At 41.5% G+C, this 26204-nt stretch overlaps 1 long non-coding RNA gene across 1 annotated transcript in view; it reads right to left on the bottom strand.

Annotated features, from left to right (window-relative positions):
• The window catches only part of LOC311040379, a 263298-nt gene extending 244202 nt beyond the window's left edge, over positions 1 to 19096 (bottom strand). Inside the window, exon 1 of the long non-coding RNA XR_014600265.1 lies at positions 19053 to 19096. This is a non-coding gene — a long non-coding RNA (uncharacterized lncRNA). The remainder of the gene's footprint in view (positions 1 to 19052) is intronic.
• Between the last annotated feature and the right edge of the window lie 7108 nt (positions 19097 to 26204).

The raw sequence follows: 26204 nt of genomic DNA, 5'->3' as shown, positions 1-26204 counted from the left end.
CTATCTCCCCCTCTCCCCCCTGCATCCCCAGCCCCACACTACCCCCCCCCCCCTCTCTCTCTCTCTCTCTCTCTCACCCCCCCATATCTTGTCAGATTCTCCATTAATTTCCATAAAAGAGATGCTGACTTTGCAGCTGTGGTGCAATCCCAGGGTAGGAGAGGAGGAGAGGCTCTTGGAGGAGGTGGTGGAGGATGGTGGTGGTGCTGGAGGGGGGGGGGGTGGGGGGTAGTTGGTGGGGGGAGTGTCCCTGAGAGTGAGGATCAGGGGGCTTCTATGGAACTATGTTATCAGCGCTATTATGAGCCTCTTAAACAGGAGAGCCGGGAGACACAGAGACACCGGGCGAACAAAATTGGAACCCTTATTGTGATTGATGGGTTCCTATTAAGCACCCGGCCGTGTTATCACAGGTGAACATAGGGAGAGGGAGAGAGAGAGAGAGAGAGAGAGAGAGAGAGAGAGAGAGAGAGAGAGAGAGAGAGAGAGAGAGAGAGAGAGAGAGAGAGGAGGATAAAGAGAAATGCGGTGGGGTAGTGAGGGGGAAAGAGATAGAGATGAGAGAGAGCATTGAATTGCAATGCAACAGATTAACTTTAAATGAAACAGAGAGAGAGCGAGATGGAGGGAGGGAGGCACAGGGAGCGAGGGCGATAGATACATGAAGGGATATTACACACTTTCTTTTTATTTTTTAAACTAAAGATGCTCATTGTCAAGTCTCACTTTCATAGAGAGAGAGAGAGAGAGAGAGAGAGAGAGAGAGAGAGAGAGAGAGAGAGAGAGAGAGAGAGAGAGAGAGAGAAATGACTTCCGGTGTGATTACTTCCTCTAAGGGGCTGTTTTTCTGCAGCCCCTCTCTCTTTCCCCAACTCAATAACAACACAGTTTCTGTCCATCCCCCTCAGAGTCTGCTTCTCTTTCTCTTTCTCCATGCTCACTTGTATTCCTCTCTCTCTCTCTCTCTCTCTCTCTCTCTCTCTCTACCTCACTCCAGGTTTTTCCTCTCCGTGCCAGAGTGATGAATAGTGAGCGGTGAAAGCAGAGTGTCCGGTATTACCCAACAAATGGCCGCTGCACGGCTTGCTCTGCTCCTCGCACCTTGGAGCCCGACAGAAATCAATAGTTCACCATTAAAATCCATCAAAGGTGGAGGGTGGGGGTGATTTCGGGGCACGCGCGCGCGCACACACATGCACACGCACACGCACACGCACGCACGCACACACACACACACAACACAAGTTAATACTGTACTTGTGAGGACCACCGATTGATTCAAATTGACTACGGTCATACACAACCTACGGGCTGGGTGATATAGACAAAATCATGATATATCATGATATTTGTGGATCAAATACCTCAATACCTGATGATAATGTGGGGAATAGGTGCTTTCACAAACATACATACAGTAATCATCAGTAATGCTGATGATTATATAATAACTAAGTAATACTTAGTTATTATTAACTAATGATACATTTTATCAACCTTTATCCTCATCATCAACCTTTATCCTACTATCCTACTATCCTACTATAATTCTAGTAACCTCTGTAGTAGTGGTGAGTACGTGAGTGAAGATACCCGGTTCTCCTCACTGGCTGGACCAATTGCTCTGATTTTGCACACAGCCATTGACCATTACCATCTGAACGCAACTGTGAAGCCCGTTTTTCAATCTCATCAAATCTCAGCTTCTTATTAGCGTTTTTGTGTCAAACACTGTCGCCATGGTTACGGGGCTGCCCAGCTATGGGACGAACTGCCTCCCGGGTTGCCAGATCATGTGCGCATATCCCCCCACGGATGCGCTGCGCCGACCGGGTATGGTCTAGTTTAAACAATTAATGCTTTGATGGTGAGCCACTCCCTTTCCAAGTTTCCATGTTGTCGAGTTACTATTTGAAAATGTGCAATTAAATACAATTAATTAAAGAGAGCTCCTTGGAAAAGTGGCGACCAGCTAAATCGTCCTCGCAAATATAGAAAGAAGTACACACACACACACACACACACACACACACACACACACACACACACACACACACACACACACACACACACACACACACACACACACACACACACTCACACACACACACACACACACACACACACACACACAGCCTCTGAATCAGACACTTGCAGTTACACAGAGTAATCAATAAGGCGGTGCTTGGGCAGAGATGCTGCCGGGCCGCGGGTCGCCTCGGAGCCGGTGATGGATGGCCCAGAAAAAGAGCCTCTGATTTAACAGTGTGTCAGGACATTACAACCAAGGGGAGGGAGGGAGGGGAGAGAGGGAGAAGGAAGGGGAGTGAGGGCGGGGGGGGGGGGCTCTATCCACTTCACTCTGCCATGATTCCATGCTAACCACCATTTGTCACACTTCTTCCTTCTGCGAGTGGCAGAAAGAAATGGGTTGTGAGAACGGAGAGAGAGAGAGAGAGAGAGAGAGAGAGAGAGAGAGAGAGAGAGAGAGAGAGAGAGAGAGAGAGAGAGAGAGAGAGATGCACAGAAGACACAAAAAAAAGTTAAGCGTAGAGAGAGCGATAGTGAGAGCAGAAAGAGAAAAGAATGCGGAGAGAGAGCAATACCAAAGGAGGGAGGAGGCGAGGGGGGAATGGAGAGCAGGAATAGAATAGAAAACAGAGAGAGGAGAGGAGAGGAAAAGATAGAGAGGGAGAAGATGGAAAAATTGAGGAGGAAAGGAGAGAGAAATACAGAGAGAAAGCAGATATAGAAGGTGAGGTATTAGAGAGGTGTAGTGTGCCTATGTGTTACTGTACAGAGGCTGTAGGGTGATGATTGGGCAAACACGGTTTAGCCCACTCAATCCGGGAACGCATCAAAAATAGCCACACTACGAGCTTGTAGATCTGCTATTTTTTGAAAGATTTTATGAAAAATTTGTGCAAATCTTTGAATATATATATATAAAGTCAAACTCAAATATTTCCTTCAGGGGGGTCCCTGGAACAACACATTTTGAGATGGGTCCGCAGCCAAATACATGTCTAAAAATGGTATGTTGCTATATCAGTGGTGCTCCAACTTTTCCATGTCAAGGACCCCCAAAATGATATGTGTTTGACCGCGGACCCCCATCTCAAAATATGTTGGGACTTCTGGGGGGAAGCACAGATCGGAGTTTAAAAAAATCACTTTAAAACACATATATTCAAAGATTTGCCCAAATGTTTCCAAGATTAAAAAAAAAATAGCACATCAAGTTCATGGCACTTTGAGCTTGTTGATCTGCTATTTTTGAATAGCCCAAAGAAATCTTAAAATGACATACAGATGCGTTCCCGATCTTAATGGATTAAGAAACACTCACACACATGTACATACACTCTGTACTCATGAAACATGCTTGGCTGCCAACCTGGGAGAACGTGTGCATGTGTAAATAATATACACAACACAGTTTATTTGTGTGCAAGTGCATGTGAGTTTTTCTGTGAGCTAGACTTGTGAGCGTGCGTGCATGTGTGCGTGCATATGTGGTGTTTATGGACATGCATGTCTTGCAGTCTGCATTCATTACCTGTACAGATGCATGCATGTTTGTGTGAGTGTGAGAGAAAGCTTACATGTGTGCTGGTGTATATGTGTGTGTGAGTTTGTACGTGTGTGTACACACGTGTGTCTTCATGAACCTGTGTGTGTGTGTGTGTGTGTGTGTGTGTGTGTGTGTGTGTGTGTGTGTGTGTGTGTGTGTGTGTGCACGTGCGTGCTTGCGTGCGTGTGTGTGACCAGATCAGTCAGGGGAGAAATTGATTTTTGCTCACTGAAAACATTATCGCCCGGCACACAAGAGCAAAGTAACCATGAACGAGCCCCTACTCGTCAAACACATTACGTTTACAAAACAGCACAGGGGCAAATTAGTCGAGGTGAGAGCACGCCGCGTGGCTCCCCGCACGGTAAAAAATATTGTGTTATTACTGTTTTTTTCTTTTCTCCGTTGGATTACAAGAGCCATTCACAGTGGCACACTGTGAAACATTGTCATGTATTAAAGAGCAAGTAATGGTGGCATCAAACAAGTGAGGATTGGAGAGAAATTGAGAGCGAGAAATTGAGAGCGAGAGAGAGAGAGAGAGAGAGAGAGAGAGAGAGAGAGAGAGAGAGAGAGAGAGAGAGAGAGAGACTAGGAGAGAAGATAGGATACTTTAACAGCTTCCTTCCTTCCTTGCTTTGGCCAAGCCCCTTCCGTTTCCATCGTCTTAAATGTGATTCAATCTATCTCTCCTTCTTGCTGCCTATCTCCTTGTCCCCCGTCTCTGTCCCCTCCTTCTCCCTCTCTGTCAACCTTCCCTCTCTCTCATTCCCTCCCACCATCATGTCTCTCTCTCTCTCTCTCCCCATCTCTCTCTCTCTTTCTCAATCTCTCTCTCTCTCTCCTTCCCTTCCAGTTTTGGCCGGGCTCCCACAGACCCACAGAGTTCTTGTTGGCTCCGGTCTCGCCTCAGAAAACAAGCGACAGCTGCGGTGTGTGTGTGTGTGTGTGTGTGTGTGTGTGTGTGTGTGTGTGTGTGTGTGTGTGTGTGTGTGTGTGTGTGTGTGTGTTCTGTCGTCTCGCCCCATATGTTGGCCCTCACCTGCTGGCGGGCGAGGATTAGGAGCTACAAGCTCCTTATTAAAAGTGGATTTGTTTAGCCTCCCACCAAGCACCGGGCGACAACAAAAACAGAGCGGGCCCTGCCCGACGCCATTGCCAACGCCCTGTGATATCATCTTGATGATGGTGATGATGATAATAATGATGGTGATGATGAGACAGTTAAGAAAGCCCATGTGGGTAAAACACTGACAAATAAATGTTTATGTACTTATTATTTCTATTCTTAGGGCGTATGGTTGACATTGTTATTTGTCTGCAAATTCGTAGATATAGTTATGAAATATAACCTTTTTTTCATGTGATATTGTATGAATCAAAAGTGTACATTGTAGACTCAAAGTTGTCATTGTATTACACCTTAAACCCTATACACTTAGTTGACCAGGGTCCCCCAGGGGTCGGGGCCGCCTGACCATTTTCAAACATTTGATATTTATCTGGATGCTACTGTATGGAACAGCGCAGCGGGAGGCCGAGAGAAAGACGGCCGCTGTTCTGACACAAGGGATGGGGGCCGCTCAAGCACTCTCACACACACACACAAACACACACGCACACACAATCTTGACTGACTGGTGATGACATCATATAATTTCACCAGTCATTCCTTCATTTATGTATGAAACGTGACACAGTTAACAAAAAGATTAAGCTTATTAGTTATTACGTTACTAGCCTACCTACCTACACAATCAGCCGTTCATACAAAGTTGAACAAGGTCGAGATGCATACTGTAGCAATATGTTCTTTTTAGCAAGTGACACCCCTGCATGATCAAGTAGATAAATGATGATCTTATTGTAGTTGCTGCTGCAATATTATGGTCAATGCTGATCATTTTATGCTCCACCCACCTTTCATGTTGGTCGCACAACGTGCACCCTTTAGTCTTGGATCAAGACTATCGTAGATGCATTTCATTGATTTTGACATTCATATAAAAAAGCGTTTCTCAAAATCGATAAAATACATCTATGATAAGCCTAGTCTTGATCCAAGGCTATCCACCCTTCATAGTTCTTAAGTACATTGATTTTGCAAAATGTTGCAAGGGAAGTCTCTCTGTGCCATGCCACTGCACAGCAAGCTCAAGCCTGGTTTATGTTTCATCTCACAAAGGTGTCGAGCGGATAACATAATGCGAAGACCACAAGTGCCGCGGATGAGACGTCTTGTGAGCTTGGAGATCGGCTCTGACGCAATTTACTGTGGTAAGACGAAGCATAAATCAGGCAACAGGCCCCTTGTGTATGTCTCAGTGTGTGTGTGTGTGTGTGTGTGTGTGTGACTCCTGTAGTGTAAGGCCAGCTTAAGACTATCAATAAAGAAAAGAAAAGAAAAGCCTGAATAACTTAAAATAAATGAAATAGCGCAGGTGAGCAGTATAAAGGCTCACAGCACATTGCGGTGCATTGTGAGCATTAGGAGTGTGACAGTTAAGCTAACAGATTGATTTAATCAATTATTTAAAAAACAAATCTATAATTTAATAATACAATCCCCTTATTTGGGACATGGTAAAAATAGCATACAATGAGCATTACTTTCACCTATTCACAGACCCATTCACACACAGACAGTGGAGAAACCGAGGCATTAACTTGCTAGGGAGCAGTTAGGGGTTCATTGTCTTGCTCAAGTGCACTTCGGCACAAAGTCAGGAGGAGCCAGCGAGCGAACCAGGAAACTTTTGGTCCCCAAACCTAACAAAACTTAACCAAGCTCACCTTAACCTCGCGCGCGCGCGCGCGCACACACACACACACACACACACACACACACACACACACACACACACACACACACACACACACACACACACACACACACACACACACACACACACACACACACACACACACACACACACACACACACGTGTGCAGGTGTGTTAACGGGGTAGTCTTGCATACACAGCATGTATGTATCAATGATTGCATGCACACCTGCACTTACGGTATACATCACACCACACAGTCACACACAAACATAAAGTAGTGAATTACAACACAAGCTACATTGTCTTACAATAAACACACACACACACGCTACACCCCCCTCCCCCCACCCCCTCCTCCTAAACAAACTTTCCCCATTATCTTTTATTTGGAGCAGTGACAGCCGTTGAGCTTATTAGCCTGCTAAGAGAGCGCACCATCAAAGGAGATTATTGTTCTTAATTGCGTGCCGTAGCCGCGGCCAAGAGGCAGGCAGGTAGCATTAATCTACATTAGCCGTGTATGCTGAGCATTTTTCTGCTGATTCACGCTCATTTAAGCCTGTGTGTTAATACGCTGATAATGTTGAAGCCCAAATTAATGCTTTTGAGGGGGGGGGAGGAGGGGGGTTTAAACCTGACTGCAATAAGAAGGTTGACCTGCAGGATTCTAATAGCTTTTCCGGGATGTAGGAGGGGAAATGGCTAAGAGATCCCTTTGAACCATTTAGAGCGGCGATTCTCAACCTGTGGGCGCCCACTGGCAGTGGTGGAAAAACTACTCAAATGTTTTACTTAAGTAAATGTAGGAGTACTCTGTTACAAGTAAAAGTCCGGAATTAAAAATGTACTTGAGTAAAAGTACAAAAGTATTGGTATCAAAATGTACTTAAAGTACCTAAAAGTACTAAAAAGTTTGAAAATAGCAGATCTACAAGCTCACAGCGCGTCGTTGTGAGCTTGTAGATCGGCTATTTTCAAATAGCCTATGTATAAAATAGGGCTGAACTGGAGTTTTCAAATAAATGTAGTGGAGTAAAAGTACAATACTTGCCTCTGAGATGTAGTGGAGTAGAAGTACAAGTACAGAACATTGGAAATACTCATGTACTTGAGTACTTGAGTAACTGCTCACCGGGAGCAGTTTGAGGTTCAGTGTCTTGCTCAAGGACGCTTTGACACTAAGTCAGGGGGAGCCAGAGATTGAACCGGGAACCTTCCGATTGCCCAAGCGGCCGCTCTACCTCCTGAGCCACTGCTGCCAACAAGCATGAACTGACGTGTGCAACCTCTGCACGGTAACTAAACACAGATTTACTTAAAACCCACACGCATGAATATACAGTATGCATACAAACACACTATTACTGTTAATTTAACCACTACAGTAATAACCGATCTACGAGCTTGTTTCTTTTTTTTGACATTTAAAACCTTTGAAAATGTCTGAAAACCCTTCAAAATGTATGCAAAAATATAGGGATGTCAGGGTTCACTCTCTGAGAGTTAAACAGTGGGTCAATCTTTACACTCAGTTTTTTTACTCTGAGTTGAATGCACACTCCATATTTGACAGAGAAAGAGAGAGAGCGAGAGGGTGTGTGTGTGCGTGTGTGCGTGTGTGCGTGTGTGCGTGTGTGTGTCCGTCCTGGTGGGAGGTCTGGCTCTCTGCATTCCACAGACAAGTGTCTAGCACCTGCTAGGTCTCAGTCAGTCTTTAACTGGCCAACGGATTAGGATGGGAGGACACACTCCAAATCCATTTACTTTACAACCCTCCGTGTGTGTGTGTGTGTGTGTGTGTGTGTGTGTGTGTGTGTGTGTGTGTGTGTGTGTGTGTGTGTGTGTGTGTGTGTGTGTGTGTGTGTGTGTGTGTGTGTGTGTGTTTGTCTCCAATATTAAGATTGTGTTCCTGTAAGACTGCCAGCTAGAACAGCAGAAGCCATCATGGGAAAAGATGCAGAGATTTAAACAATGCAGATTAGGTGGATAATATGTATTATTATGATCCGTCTGTGTTACAGTATACAGTGTGTGTGTGTGTGTGTGTGTGTGTGTGTGTGTGTGTGTGTGTGTGTGTGTGTGTGTGTGTGTGTGTGTGTGTGTGTGTGTGTGTGTGTGTGTGTGTGTGTGTGTGTATGTATGTATGTATATATATATATATATATATATATATATATATATATATATATATATATATATATATATATATATATATAGTTATTATTAAAATGATTATTCTCCCACATATAACTAACAGTATAGTTTAATTTCATGTATTTAAATTTAGGTGGGCTCCATTTCAATTCACAAAGGCAAAAAAAGTGGCAAATTATACGGTATAAGGACATACGGTAAACGTCACACTTTCAATAACACAACAGAATACCAACTGTTTGTTATCAAGCAATAACAGTGACAAACTGTCACGATGCTACATGGTGAATGAGGAATGTAAATATGTTGAGCGATACTTACACTACTGAAGAGTCAAGCTGGAGAAGCTATTGTAACACACTTGCAGATGCACATACATACGCTTCTGTACACAAATACATGCACACACACACATTCAGTGGCCCATGGCTGACAGGTGCACATGTCAGTAGTTAGTTCAAGCTGGTCTCACTCCATACCACCCAGGCCCCAAGTGTGTGTGTGTGTGTGTGTGTGTGTGTGTGTGTGTGTGTGTGTGTGTGTGTGTGTGTGTGTGTGTGTGTGTGTGTGTGTGTGTGTAGGGTCTAATACCCGGTACACAGACACTACTTGTATTGTGCTCTTCCGTGAAGCCAGGCAAACAGAGGTTTGATTTACAGAGCTGTCTGGCACTAGGGTCTGTATGACTGCATGGCTGACTCAAGACTAATGGAGTTTTCACCTTTGGATTCGCACATCTCCATCTCCACTTAATTTATTTTATTTTATCTTTTGCAAAAGGCCGTAGATGGATATAGGCAGAACTTGGCCATTGCATAACCAGGGGGGGAACTTTGCCACTTGTGCGGTTTTCTGGTGCAGCCATGTTGGCTCCGCAGTCATAGCCCACAGTTGTTGCTAAGGAGTTTTTGATTGTACGCCAGATCATTTTTTAGAATGTTGAGCATATCAACATGGTGGCATTATGAGCGCTGCGTGGCTCTAAGGATTATGTGTTCCTCACTGGTTGGTTACTAGCATCTTTTTATAAACAGTTTGTAGGTCTGCAACTATCCATTATCTTCACAGCGATTATTCTATGAATTACTTTTTAGATTAATCGAATAATCGAGAAGTAATCTATTTATTCAAATGTCTTAAATAACCATGACATTTTTTTAATAGATTTTATTCTTCTTATTCGTCTTATTAACCACTATCTTATATTTGGTTGTAAAATGTACAACATAGTTGCACGAACATTTTTGGTATTTTGGAAAATAAATGATCTATTATCATTTATAATCGATTAGTTTGATTTCATTGTTCCTTAAAGTTTGACAACTTTCCATTAGTCGATTAGGAATGAAAGGCCATCTTGTCAAAGTACAGTCTCTGCAATATCATGAACCATCCGACCTCTCAGGTCATCTGGAAGGTCTGCTTCCTGTCTCTAGAATCAAAACTAAGCGTGGAGAAGCAGCGTTCAGTTTTTATCAGCACCACACATTTGGAACAAACTCCCAAAAAACTGCATGTGTGCTGCAACTCCAGTTCTTTTAAATCACAGCTAAAAACCTGTTTGCTGCTGCCTTTCATTGAGATTTAAATATATATATATATATATATTAGTCTGCACTCCTGCAGACACTCCTGCACAAATTCCTTTTATAATGTGTTTCTTTTGCTTCATGTTTTGTGTACAGCCCATTGAATTGCCTTGAAATGAGCCATACAAATAAACTTGCCTTACTTGTCTTGTGTTTTTCAATCCATTTCATTTCCTGCAATAAATTGTCTTCTCCTGGCACCTACACCTACAATATTCTCATACTTAAGTACTGTACAGAAGTACAATTTTGAGGTACTTTTACTTTGCTTGAGTATTTCCATGTGTTATACTTTATACTACTTTCACTCTACAACATCTCAGAGGAAAGGTGTACATTTTACTTATTAACACATTAATGCATTACTAATTACAGTCCAACATGATTGTGAAATGGGCCATTCTATATGTTTGGTACCGTACCGGAAGTATATTTTAATGCCAATGCTTTTGTACTTTTATTCAAGTACACTTTTCAATGGACTTTTACTTGTGTAACAGAGTATTTCTACATTGTGGTACATTGGTATGTATTTAAGTATGTATGCCGACCATGACCGCTGGCTTAGCTCCCATCGTCTTGGTCTAATGTCTCCTTACCATACAGGAATTGTAGGGAGACCTTGAAGCATGTGGGCTAAAACATGCACTGCCTAATACCTCCCCACAATACAAGCCTGAGCCTCCATATAAATCGCTTGCAGCGGCGCTAACTAAAGGCTACATAAACCGGGAAACTGACTTCCTTAATCCACTTCTATGTGTTGTATAGCGTGGCATATAAGCCTGTTAGGCCCTAAGCTGGCGAATCGCAAGTGTTGAATGTAACGGGAGAAGACAATAGCTTTATGATCTACTTTAGAAAACAAACTACTGAGCATAAACGTTTGTTAATTTAACCACATGAACCCTAGCATCGCTTTTCTAGGGAGAAGATTTAGTGTACAGAAAAAGAAAAAGTTGGCCTAGTAGCACTGGGGGACTCCGGTCAACAAAGTATATAGGGCTTAAGAAGTGGTTAAAAGATGGATTTGTATATTATCGTCATTTATTAATGAAGACTCATTACATTTTTAATTAAAAAAGTCACAGAGGAAATCAAATGTAGGTTTTCTATTGAGGACAGAAGCTCCTCGTTTTGCTGAAAAGGGTTGGACACCTTGTTCATGTTTAAAGTAATTAAAATATTAGTGAGCAATTCAATAAGATTAAAATGTTAGCTGTGACATCTCAGTGGACGGTTTCAAGGATGATTCTTCAGGCTGTCGCTGGTTTCTCACTACACTATGCTTAGCATTACGCCACGGAGGAAGCCCTGAAGAGACAAGGGTAATAAAATCATAATCTCAGATACGCAATTATGAAAATGCTGGAGAGACGTCGACTCCCCTGAAACAAACACGCCTTGATTTCTTCATTGCCGTACTCACAGAGAGTTATTGTTATGTTACCTCTCGAGGTCCTGCAATCACATATAAGCATATTAACCCATTAAGACCCGGAACGCATCCGTGTCATTTTGAGATGTATTTGGCTATTCAAAAATAGCAGATCAGTAGATCTGAAGTAGATGAAAAATAGATGAAACATTTTGAAAATGTGTGCAAATCTTAAATTTTTCTTTTAAAGCGAAAGATTTTAACTCAAATCTTTGCTTCTGGGGGTCCCTGGAACAAAATGTTTTGAGATGGGGTCCACGGCCAAATACATATATTTTTTGTTGTTTGGTTGCTATATCAGTGGTGCTCAAACTTCTTCCATGTCAAAGGACCCCCAAAATGATATGTATTACATGTATTTTTTTAACTTGTATATCTGCTATTTTTTAATAGCCAAATAAATCTTAAAATGACTCAAGGGGCGTTTCTGGTCTTAATGGATTAACAGAGAGAAAGCGAGGAGGGAGAGGGTGGAGACAGAGAGAGAAAGCGAGCGCGAGATATAGAGGAGCCAGAAAAAGAGGAGTGATTAAGAGAGGAGAGAAAGGGGGATGAGACAGAGGAGAAAAAAGAGAAAGAAAAAGAAGTCTGCTTGTGTAATTACTAAGATAGCGCGGGCTCCCTGTCCTTCTACATTGTATGAAGACCGTTCTATCAGCCCATAAAACGCAACCGTTGCTTGTAAATTAATTTGGGGGCGGGGGGGTGTGGAGGTGGAGGGGGGGAGCCACTGTCAGCAGAGGGCCCTCCTCTCCTCTCCTTATCAGTCGACATATATGAGAGGCTGGGAAGATACCGCTGAGAGCACTGTGAGAGGAGCAGAGAGAGGAGAGATTCAGATAAGAGAGAGGGGGGGACGTATGGGCCCTTGCTGGGTATCAACGAGGGAATCATTCAAATAAGTGACAGTGGTATGGTACCATATTCTCTCTCTGCCTCTCTCTCTATCTCTTACCCCTCTCTCTCTCTCTCTCTCTCTCTCTCTCTCTCTCTCCCTCCCTCTCTCTCTCTCGGCCTATCCATCACGCTGCGTGTCCGCTATACGGAGGGGCCTTCACCTATCAGCGCTATTTGTCCCCGGTGTCACAGCCCACGGATAAATCTTCTCCCGAAGACCCTCCCTCGTTACAAACCGCCCCCTATTAACCACAGGGCCCGACCCCCTCATGATCGCCCTCACACACACACACACACACACACGCACACACACGCGCACACACACACATACACACACACACACACACACACACACACACACAAGCACGCGCGCGCGCAACCTCTGACCCCTCAGTTGTTTCTAATTAACCCCTCACCCGCCGCATGTCGCTTTCATTCCCCAATGGCGATAAATAGGCTGAGCTGTGGTCCCATTAACGCCATGCCTTGTGATGATAAATTAGCCACGAAAACAGCGGCAGGGGGCGTGGCCCTTTAATGGTCATCATTGCATCACTTATGTAAATTATGCTCGGAGAGTAATGCTCTCTGAAATATATTCCAATTCGAAAAAAAACGGCATACAAATTGTTTCCAAGCATGGTTCTGGTTTAATCTGTATGCAATTTAAATGAAGGGTGTCTGGGGCACGTCCTGGAACGACATGTGTCCGTAGCACAACTGCATTTGTTTTGGTTGCATTACGTCTGTGTGTTGCATTGTGTGTGTGTGTATGGATATGTGTTTACGCATGCTATTGTTTTACATTACTATCCTTTTTTTCCTTTACACTTTTGTGTGCGTGTGTGGTGTGTTTGTTTCGGCATGCAGGCGTCTGCAAGCGGAGCGTGCAGACAGATCAAGAAATGGCGCTAAGTGCTTCTGACAAGTAGCGGGACCAAGCTAAACATCTGCTGGGCAGTGGGCTGGCTGAACAAAGCTGGGAGGAAGGCCACAGGGAAAGATGAAGCTAAATTAATAGAGAAATATGAGTAATAGGCTCATTTCAACCACACACACACACACACACACACACACACACACACACACACACACACACACACACACACACACACACACACACACACACACACACACACACACACACACACACACACACACACACACACACACACACTCCTCCTTTTGGGAAAAGATAAGTGCAAGCATGAGGACAGCGCCAGCCTAAGGGCCAGTGTTCGCTACGTTCAAAGTAAGAGAAGCGGGTTTTAACACTTTCCATGAACCCTGTGTTTATAAAACACTGTAATAGCAGTTTAGAACCACTTATGAATCACTATAAGCATTTATAGAGCCTCATAACATTATAGTCTAACATGAAATTACTGTATTATTGTATGAAATATGTTCATATTGTGCTACTATAAACATGAGCTTTGTAGAAAGCGGTTTAATAAAAAAAAAAAAAATGGCTGAGAAAATCTGGAATGGGGGGGGGGATAAATAAGTGATTCTTTCCTCTCCCTTGACAACTACAGAGGAGGTGCCCTTGACCAAAACACTTGACACCCTAATGCTCTGTGGGACCCAGGGTACAGTACATACAGTATATGCTGTAAAGACATTGGTACTTAGGTACATTGTACTGGGGAGCATTTAGAGGTAATTCAGATCGCTGCTGCAGTGTTCTCCGCAAAGTTCTAATGCTTAATGTCTGCCGGTGGTGTAGATCTACTATTTTCGGTGTGTGACACCGCCGTGAGACAAAGTATAAATCGGGCTTAAAGCGGGTCATGTCTGGCAGTGAATCTTTGGTCTGGACTAGGCTTTAGGTGTAAATGTTTGTACTGTTACTGTATGAGTGAAACAGACTGCACTCACATTCTGCATAGGATGACCACATTTTCTAAAACCCAAACCGGGACCCATAAACTTAAATCCGATTCCAAAAATAGCAACAATAGTTGATCTACAAGTTGTGAGCTTGTAGAACGTGTAGTTTTCGCTACTTTTGACAATTTATTTTACATTGTTTTGCTTCTTCTTTTTTTTGCGACTTGTGTTTTCATCAGGGGGACAATTGTTTTATCACTTAGCACACCTAGTGACTGCACCTTTCAACAGAAAGCACTCAAAACAAGTGCTATTTTAATTGTGGCGACAACCAGGACAAATTGGTGGTGATTGGTGAATGTTGAAAATTGGGTCATTTTTGTGTTTTAGAGACATTTGTGCTCGGGACACCCAGCTTGAAACCGGGGCAGTCCCGGCCAAACTGGGACGTCTGGTCGTCATATTTTCTTTTTACACTGCTCTGATTTACCACCTCATAATGAGTCGTTAATTATTTTTGCCATTTTCAAAAGAGGCTGATTTGAACAAATGAGATAATGATGCTTTACATTTGCGCCTGCATGCATTTGCTGTCAGTTCAAATTAGCAATTAAAGTAAATTTGTTTCCAACTCCATTTCCACAGGGCTCCTAAACTGGGGCTCATTGCACGGGTAAGGGGGGGGCGGGGGGTCGTCTTTTAAAAAAATGGAAAGAACCAACAAAGCGAGTCCGTCCATAGAAACAACCAATCCCTTTTTTTCTTTTTGTAAGCGCACACCATTTATTATTCCCAGCCAAGGCCAAAATGCCAAACGCCTGGAACAGGTGTATACTGCATATTCAGACATTTGGCCAAACTCCCAATGACAAAAACAACGCCGGACACCATTTATTTAAACCAGTGTGGGAGGCAGCGTGAAACAAAAAGACATGTATCATCCATTGTAGTCCATTCTGCATGCCTGGACACCGGCACAAGAACAGCTGGCTCCAAGCCACACAACTGCAGTGTGGAAGCGGACAGATAATGCCCGGCCGTAGGGACGGACCCACACAGTTCTCAATGCTGCAGAGGAGCATTCCCAGTGTTAATTCAACCACTTTGAGCCTGGTGTCCCTATTTTGGGCATGTCATTATAGATAATACAAACAATTTAAATGTCAAAGATAATCTAAAATTTTAAACAAAAATAGTTACAAAAACAAATCATTCTAAAAGCAATTCTAAAAATATCAATTATCAGGAAAAAAAATGCAAGACATTTCTAAACTTTTAAGAAATGTTCCAACAGGCAAACAGACCCAAATAAATGAATACATAAATAAAGCTCACAACACTTTCCAATCAAATGCATTGTGAGCTTGTAGATTGACTATTTTCAATATTTGTCGAACAACAAAGTAATATAGGGCTTCTGCGGTTAACTCTGAGCATGTACAAATGTTACCAAATGGCCACTTAAGAGTTAAAAATGGATACATTAACACAGAGACGTTTACTGCAGTGTGAGGACATTTTCCCCCTAACTTCATCTTCAAAAAATCAGGACAATAAGGGCAATATGTATATAATGCCCCCTCATATATAACACCCCATAACCGGAAAAGTGCTCATCGGAAGTAAAAAGTGTTTGTGTGTGTGTGTGTGTGTGTGTGTGTGTGTGTGTGCGTGCGTGCGTGCGTGCGTGCGTGCGTGCGTGCGTGCGTGCGTGCGTGCGTGCGTGCGTGCGTTTGAGTCATGATGCCACGCATGATTCTTTTGGCAGGGTTCTCCGTTGTGAATGCACAGGGAGGAACGGACAAAACTGTCAAGCTATAAATGAATGAACACTGATGTTGTTTATTTATTGAACTCGTTTTTTGACATATCTGCAGTGTGGAGGCGGGCAAGCGGAAAAGCAGGCAGGCTTCATTGGATTTCTAGCCCTCTAGCACCACCACCTGGTGTTCGTGTACCCCCTACACACACACACACACACACACACACACACACACACACACACACACACACACACACACACACACACACACACACACACACACACACACACACACACACACACACACACACACACACACACACACACACACACACACACTGGAGAAACACATGCGTGCACAAATGCAGGCAGACCCACGCACACCTTTTAATTTTATATTGAGGAGGACAAACAAAGCAGCCTAGTGACATGAATAATTGATTTGTTACAGTATGATAGACTGCTGTATGCTTAATAACCCTAGTAGCATCCCTATTCTGGGGCTAATATTTGGCGAAAATAGCTGATCAACACGCTTGTAGATCAGCAATGTTCTTCAATGAAAATAGCTGCAAAAACAGGAGGGAGCCTAGTATAAAGCCCTTGGGAATCTGGTCAACTAAGTAAGGCTATAGGGTTTAAGTGCTGGAAACAGTAGGTCTTTCTAACAAGATTCTGTGCTGTTAAATTCAGGGTTGCAGGTTGTACATCATGTTGTTCCTATACCTGTAGCCCATGAGGTGTGTTAGATGCCTGATATCACATTGAGAGGTGCCTCTATTGTAACTCAGAATTAACCTGCTTGAGCTGATAACATTGTCACTCATTATTACTTTTGACTTTAAGCCTCTTGGCGAGAAAGTTAGAGTGGCGGTAAATAAGACCAACTCCGAACAATAGCAAGGATAGCAATATTGTGACTATTATATTGTGGTAATGACTATTGGCGCTTTCACAAAATATAATATGTTTGAAAATAATCATCAGCAAAGACTATATAATAACTAGGTGGGTAAAGACAAATAATAGAACAGCTAGAAGTTCATGAAATGACATTAATTTACTGCAATACAGCCTTTAAAACCAGGAAAACGTAACTTTTATGCCATATCATGAGATTTTATATCCAAAATCCCTTCTCTATCTCGTATATCAACATCAATATAATATTGATGTATTGCCAAGCTTTGTGTGAGATATGTGATTCAATGTGATATAATATCCTAAAGAACACATACACTGTATTCATCATCAGATCTCAAACATCTACAATCTGCACACACAATCTATATGATGACTAAACCACATAGTTTGGGAAACACTGCAGTAAGTGACAACATGTCAAGACGTCTAACTTAAAAGACGAGAACAATGTACACTGATTATTTTGCAAGGCACATGACTTAGCCACCCCACACTTCCACAAATGTGTGTGTGTGTGTGTGTGTGTGTGTGTGTGTGTGTGTGTGTGTGTGTGTGTGTGTGTGTGTGTGTGTGTGTGTGTGTGTGTGTGTGTGTGTGTGTGTGTGTGTGTGTGTGTGTGTGCCTGCGCGTGCATGCATAGACATAGATTAATCCTGTAGTGTTCAATAGAAGATAAGTCATTTGTATATCATTAGCAGAAGCCAGGTTAAATGCTGTAATCTTAATTACAGCATCACGATTAGTTCCATTAATTTCATTTGGTTTGCATGAATGTCAAACACCTGTGTGTGTGTGTGTGTGTGTGTGTGTGTGTGTGTGTGTGTGTGTGTGTGTGTGTGTGTGTGTGTGTGTGTGTATTTGCGCGCGTGTGGTAAAGTTGAAAAGGTAATAAGCACAATATTATTGTAATATTTGTCTAGTAGCTCAATATAATTTATATGAGGACTATGCGAGCCACTTCAGTACTCTTTCAGTACACTTCCACTTGTTAGACAAGAGCACCCCCATGTGGTACAAAACAGTTAATGTAGCAGTGAACAACTAAAACATCCAATGTTGCTGTATTAAACTGCCACCTGTTACTGATAATAGGTGCTAAATTAATATAGAATATAATTCCATATTAAATTAACATACTGGCATTTACTGTCCACATTGTTGACAGCTGAAAGCAAGCATTCCACTGCATTGTTTGCTACATTTGATGAACAAAGTCAACAAACTATTGCAACTGTGTGTGTGTGTGTGTGTGTGTGTGTGTGTGTGTGTGTGTGTGTGTGTGTGTGTGTGTGTGTGTGTGTGTGTGTGTGTGTGTGTGTGTGTGTGTGTGTGTGTGTGTGTGTGTGTGTGTGTGTGTGTGTGCGTGTGTGTGTGAGAGTGCATTTCTTTCACAACATACATACTGATAAGAGATAGAGAATGTACACACAGTGTAAGGACTGTGTACAGTTTGTTTTGCTTATAACCAGATCCTTCTAGAAAGGGCCATGCACAGACATTTTTGGCTCACATCCCACCAACACACACTGAAGACCAAAGGACAACTTTGTTTTTTTTACAACCAAGGTTTATGTTTTAGATTGTAATTAAAGTAAATAAAAGATGAGTGTTAAAATGTTTACATTTACTGCTTTCTACAGTTTTAGCAATTTTCGTGATCTTTTTCGCAGTGGGCGGGGGCATTCTGTCCGCCCACTAAAAAAAAGTGAAAATTGCTAAAACTATAGAAAGCAGTAAATGAAAAAAAAAGAACAGTCATATGTTATTTACTTTAATTACAAGCTAAAATATAAACCTTGGTTGTAAAAAAAACAAAGTTGTCCTTTAAAGCCTTATTTATATTTGCTCGAGCCAGTGTCTAGAATCGAACATAGCCGCTCACAACGCATCACACTGCGACATGTTATGAGCTTGTAGAACGGCTATTTTCAGTGCGAGACGTGTATAGTATTAGTATAGAAACTTAAGTAGCCCATAAATCAGGCATAATAGCACCCTGATGTTGCCACACTGTCTGTCACTCACTGTCCATAATCACACATGGCATCATGTGACCTGTTTTACATTTCCTTATAAGCAGTGGTGGAAAAAGTACGGACATTTTTTTACTAAGTAAAAGTATCAATACCACAATGTAGAAGTACAATAAAAGGCATGTTACTTGAGTAAAAGTACAAAGGTATTGGCATCAAAATATACTTAAGGTACCAAAAGTAAAAGTACTAAAATGTTTGAAAATAGCAGATCTACAAGCTCACAATGCTTGTAGATCTTGTAGATCGGCTATTTTCAAATAGCCTAGGTATACAATAGGGCTTAAGTAACTAGTAACTAAAGTTTTTCCAATAATTGTAGCGGAGTAAAAGTACAAAATTTCCCTCTGAGATGTAGTGGAGTAGAAGTAGAAGTATCGAAAATGAGAAATACTCCAGTAAAGTAAAAATTCCTCAACTTAAGTACAGTACTTGAGTAAATGTACTTAGTTACTTTACACCACTGATTATAAGGAATGATAGGATTCTAGATCAGCAGTCATACTCTCTTCTCTGACATGCTTGATGCAGAAGGCCCCTGAATTTGGGGTTTAAAAACATCCTGTTTTCATGTTCTGTATCATTTGTTAGACTGTATAATTGAGCCATACGGTTAGTGTTGAGCAAGTACCTCAGGAAGACTTGAGTAATAACTTACTAGTTACTTGCTACTCCTTTAAAACGTAATATTATTATATAATAACCACTTCTAGCAGCAGTGATGCTGCTTCTTATTTCACAATCAACATAAACTGATTGATTGATTGTTTGTTTGACTGATTAATTCATTTATTGATTGATTGCTTCAAACTTATTTGAACAGGGAAAACACTGGGCCTACTGGGCACAGTCCATATGCCCAAACATTTTAGCATTTTTAAACAATCAGATTTTTTAAAAACGTTGATGAAAAGGGGAAGACTAATCACTAGGCCATGCAAAAAGTAACTACTGGAATAGACTCAAATATATGGCAAAAACTATAACAAACACGCGAGTCCCAATCTGGGATTTGTGAAACAGCGTGAAAGGAGCTCTCCCAACAATAGCACTCTCTGTTTCCTAAACAGTTATGTAGAATTATGAAGGATTGTGTTTTGTTAATATTGTTCAAAACTGTACGTACTGTACTAAGAAATCACAGATTGAGGCTTTAACCTTTTTTCTTTTTTTTTATGAATTATGCGTGACCATTAGGGTTTATGGAAGATGCTTCTGAACATGTATTCTATAGTTTGACCAATTCAAACACTCCTTTATCTATAGAGACACACGGCCGGAAGCGGAAGGCCTACAAATTCACGCCCACTTTTGACACAGCGCCGCTACTCGGGGTCCGTTAGAACGATGAACTGCAGCTCTCAATGCAATCTCTATGAGAGAATATGAGAATTAGCCTACTTTTAAAATGATCCTGCATTAACTGAAGACGATATTGATTTAAATAAAAATATATTTCCAAATGTATGGAGTGTCTTTGTCAACATATCATCTTGTTTTCTTAATAGTTGATGTGTTTCACATTTAATTTACCACTTTAACGAGTTACCCATAATGTTAACACAGCAGAGTCGAGACGGCAGACAGACAAGTTGTCACATTTCAGTGACATCACTGTCTTTACGAGCGCCGAGCGGCGACCAGTGGCGTACCCACTGTAGAGAGAGGACAGGTGGTCGCCTGCCCAACTAAGATCTCGCCTCCCCTAAAAAAAACAAATAACCCGAAAAGGTGTCAATGTGTGCCTAATGTCCTCAAAGTCACGCATCCAACAAGCTTTGAACTGAGCAGATTGGACCTTCTGTTCCAGAGATAATGACCAAAACATCTTGAAAACGGCCACTTTCGCCAGTTTTCTGGGTATTGAAAACCTCAAGGGATCCGTCCATGACGTATATACCATGCGACCACTTAAACTCTAGATCTCCGATGCTAGCGGTTTTGACATACTGATGGAGTATATTATAGTATATTGTGGGTAGTATATCGAGATGACAGATATGGGACGTTAAAAAGGACAAATTAAACAAATGGGACAGTTTATTAGAACACAAAAAAAATCGCTACAGCCTCAGTAGTTAACCAGTGAAATTACGGTATTTTACAATGCCTCTCATAGAGATTGCATTGAGAGCTGCAGTTCATCGTTCTAACGGACCCCGAGTAGCAGCGCTGTGTCAAAAATGGGCGTGAATTTGTAGGCCTTCCGCTTCCGGTCGTGTGTCTCTATTATATTGCTAGATTGACCACTTCAAACACTCTTTCATCTTAAAATAACTATTAACCGAAAACAACCGATCTACAAGCTCTCTCGTTTCACTGTTTTAACCCAGCAACCCTGTGTCATTTACGCCACTGCTGGAAAGCATCCCAGCCCAAACGTTAACGTAACTAATAATTGGGGCGCACGACCCGGAAATGACCGTAATAATCCTAAAACGGGAGCAAAAATATTATTTAACAAAGAAAAAAAGTGGTTTCCACTACAATGAAGTGGGTAGTGTGGTGTGTAAGTGGTACTAAACTGGTGCCTAAAAAGTGCCCTAAAATCCTCACTCTAAATTAATTTAACCATTTGTTTTGTGACAACAAGTATAGCCTTGCAAGCCAGCCTCTGTGGTTCACACTCTAAGAAATGGACTCAAATGAGTCCATTTGGTTATATCTGTACACTTTCAGAGTTAAATTAGAGCAGAGGATGTTACTGTGTGGCAAAAAGGATATTGAATAAACATAACCCATTGACATAAAGGTGATGATGATTACAGGTGCTCTCCTACCACTGACAAGAAGAACTTGAATTAATAGCTATATTTACTGAATCAATGAGCAGATTGAGCACTACATCACTGCTACTTACCAATAACACAGTCACACAAATCAATACAACACACACTGCTACTTCCCAATAATACACACACACACATCAATACTACACACACACTGCTAGTTATCAATAATACACATAATCAATACATACAACACAACACATCACACACTCACTGTTACCAATAACACACACACTAATCAATACAACACACACTGTTAGTTATAACACTCACTCACTCTCACACTCACACACACACACACACACACACACACACACACACACACACACACACACACACACACACACACACACACACACACACACACACACACAATCAATACAACACACACACTATCAATACAACACACACAATGCACATAATGCAACAGGAACAGCGCTCCCCAGTGGTCAACTAAAACTAAGCATGTTGTCTTAATGTTATAATGCTATAGTGCCAAAAAACGTCATTGTGCCACTGTCAGATGTCAGGTAACATACCTTTATTTACAAGTAGCAATAGGCTAGTGCAGTGGTTATCAAAGTGGGGTCCAGTGACCCTCAGGGTTCCATGAGGAGGGTTCCAAATGGACCCTAGCTTACATGTCTGTAAGTTACATGTAAGTCATGAGAGCTTACAAGTGGAATCAAATGAACCCGTAGCTGTAAGGGTCCATTTGGTTCTATTTATAGTACAGTGGTAACTGGTGAGAAGAACCACTGAGCAAGTGTAAACAGGCTGCTATGTGTGCTAATGATAGCCAAATAATTATTTGCTTCCATTCACGTTCAGAGGCACTGCTGATAGCCTACTGTTAATTAGTATCATTAGCAACACCTGTGTGTTCCTGTGTTGTTTTATGTCTATGTAGCTGCCATGAAAAAGGTCTAAAAATATTCCAATTATATATTATAACCAGCATAAAGCAAAACCAGCAGACAAAAGTCAACGTTTCTTACCATTGATGTCTTCTTCCTTGTAAAGTCCGACACTCAGCCTGAAGCCACAACGCCTTGCTTGCACGACTCAAATTGAGACTCCCATGGTCTCCATCCAATTCCTTCCTGTTTTTGAAAGAACATGTTGAAATGAAAAGGAATAATTTTAATGAAATTAAACTTCTTCCGTGGCGGGTTTCTACCTTTCATTTTGGAACCGCGTCACGTCTTGCACCAAACAACCAGAACTAAGGCAATAACGTTACTATGGGCTTGTACGTTTGACTGACCGCTCGAGCGTCACAGCGTTTGAAAATGCCACCCGCCCGGCCCGCCACAAACAGCCAGCTGCATTCTGATTGGACCAAACCAAAATCTTTCAAACACTCAGCGCTTTTTTGCTATAATATTTGTATTCATTATATAATACATGTATGTTCAGTGTTGAAACATGTCTGCTTTGTATTATAAGTGACTTTGGGCTTGTTTTTTCTGTAAAGTTGCTTGTATATTATTGGTTGTTGGGGGAGAGATACGGGGCACTAGGGACATCTGGGCAATTAGGTCTGATGATGTCATGTACCATGCATGCATACTTGACATTACTTAAGATCATTTTTCAAATATTCTATTTTGTTTAACATTTTGGACAAAATAGCCAATTTTACATGGAGGTGCCCAGATGACCCTAGTGCCCACCTATCCTGTATCTGTTGCGGGTTGTTTTTTTGGGCTTGTTTGTAAAATGTAGTTGCTTATTTGGGCTTGTTTCCTAATGTTGTTTAAACCAGTGGTGGTTATGAAACATTTTCATCTCAAGGACCCCCAAATGAATGCATTTGTCCACGGAGCCGGGAGCCGGGAGCCCCCCCCCCCCCCCATCTAAAAGGGGGAAGATATTCAAAATGTTTAGCTTTTTTTTTTTCAAGATTTGTTTAAAAGCAGATGCATATAGGTTTAAAGTGCTCATATGGCCTATAGTGGCTTCTTTGGGGCTTGTTTTCATAGAGCTGCTTTCTTATTTCTCTTGCATATTACGGTATGTAATATTTACATCAACATTTTTGCAGCACAATATCTCTTCTTGTGTAATAGGGATTAATAATGTCAAATGATTAAGCAGCTAGGGTTGCCAATTACCTATATTCAAATAAATAGGGGACACCCAGGTGAGTGTCCAGAGGTCCAGAAAAAGATAGAATCTCACTGTACAGTGTATGATATTAACAACCTGGTATTATATTATGTAGAAGAGCTGTTTGAACTTGTAAGATGTGCGTCATTGATTGATAAAAAAAATTAAAAAAGGAACAAAGTTTGTCTCTTATCAGTTCAATAATGGACATGTCTTTTAGTTTGCAAATAAGGGACGATTCCTTATTTCAAGGGACGGTTGGCATTTGCAACCATATGCAGCAGTGGTGGGCAGTTACAATTGAAGTAGGCGTACATTTACTTGAGTACATGTTTGGAGTATGTATATGTACTTCACTTATTTGTATTTGTATTTTTGAATAGGCCTACTTATGCTATATTTTCACTCCACTAAACATTTCAAAGACAAATATTGTAACAACCACTACATGTCTAGGAATAGAAAAAGTAGGATACATTATGTATTAACCTACTTAAGCCCTATTTGAAGTAGTGAAAATAGCAGATTTATAATGTCACATTACATGGGAAGTCATAGCAGAATAAGTAGATACTAAGCCTGTCTGTAAGCAGTCGGCCCCAGGTTCGGGCCCCGGCAATGTTTCGAGGTGTCTCCGAGCAAGAAACTCAACTGCTCCCCAACTGCGCTCAAGTCTGACCACTTGGGCAGCAATCATGCTGGGCGAAGCTGAAAACTGAATTTCCCCCACGGGATCAAATAGGTCTACTGATTATGATTTACCTCGCATCACAATGTCACACATTGTGAGCTTTATAGATCTGCTATTTTCACTATTACCTATTAACCTTTTTAATTTCAAGGACCCTACGTTTCATGTGCATTAGGCCATGGACCCCATCTGATAACTTTTTTTTAAGTGGGACCCCAGTACAAATGGAACCAAATGGACCCATATGGGCCCATTTGTACACACTCAGAGTTACAGGCCTATAAGTGTCCATTTTGAGCCGTGGTGATCACCGTACACAATGTTGAGAACCACGACGGTCATTCTGGTCCATCCATATGGGCGGAACTGGTCTGGTGTCCAGATTCACAATGCATGCTGAGAGCTCTGTTTGTCTGGAGGATCAGTGTTTCCCAAACATAGGGTCGCAGACCCATTGTGGGTCATGGACACATGTGGGTGAAAATAGTTTTTTCGTCCGTACTCCATCATTTTGTAGTATTCTGTGAGAAGAGAGAGGAAACAGCACATGTGTACATGTTATTTTGAAACAGCATCATATGCAGATGGGAGGAAAAAAAGTACCAGCTGGTACAATGTTTCTTATGGTGCTGTTTCAAAGACCGGTTTCGGTTTGTGCAGCAATTTATTCATGTCCATAAAGGAGTGCATACAAAGACACACATATTAAACAGGCAATAAGGTTACATTTGCAAAAGCATGGCTGCTCCAGCTATGAGTAGCAGCAGAGACAGCACAATACTTTGCTAGCTTTTTTTTTTTAATGAATGAAAAGCTAAGACAAAATCAACAACAACAAAAGACAATATAAAAATAAGATGAAAAAGCCCTGAAGACAACAACAAACAATACCACATTTTTACCTTCTGACACGCACAAATAAATAATTCAAATTCAAAAAACATTTTTTTGTTATCATTTTAAGCAGGACTTAAAAGTAGGGTACGTGAAATGTTTTGTTATATATTTATATATTTTTGTTAAAAAGGTTAAAGTACTATATTCTGATAGTAATCATTGCTACAGAGAATTTGTTCGGTCACAGGGGGGGTCTCTCCAGCTCTTTAGTAAACAGAATTTAGTACATTTTCAGGTAGGTGACAACATTTAAGCCAATCAGGAGAGAGCACTGAAAATGCACTTTCTGTTTAATAAAGAGCTGGAGAGACATGGGAGATTCCTTTTACTGAACAAACACTCTATAGCAATGAGTATTGATGGTCAGTGTGCCATGTCAACATTAACTTTAATTATGACACCACATCAAATTTAATTGTAATGATCATTAGACTCAGAGCAATAACCCACCTATCTCCCAGACTCCCTCCCAAGTCAGAGTTCAGAGTTTGAATGAATGTATAATTATGTGCAGGATGTCATTTGCATAGAGATGTGAGGGGTCTTCATTTAATTGACTACATTTTATTTTATATATTTTATTTTAAAAGAAAAATCCTCCCTTGTGCCAATGTTGGCACCTGTGTACTGTATAAGGTTGCCTACCCCTGTTATATACCATAGTAATAGATAAATGAAATGTAGGACTAAATCAAAACAAAACCAAACCTAGAACACGAAAAACA

Source organism: Gymnoscopelus microlampas, assembly GCF_963454915.1.
Source record: "Gymnoscopelus microlampas genome assembly, chromosome: 24".
In the NCBI taxonomy this organism is placed as follows: Eukaryota; Metazoa; Chordata; class Actinopteri; order Myctophiformes; family Myctophidae; genus Gymnoscopelus; species Gymnoscopelus microlampas.
Note: the sequence above shows the minus strand (reverse complement) of the source record. Positions and strands in the feature narration are given on the sequence as shown.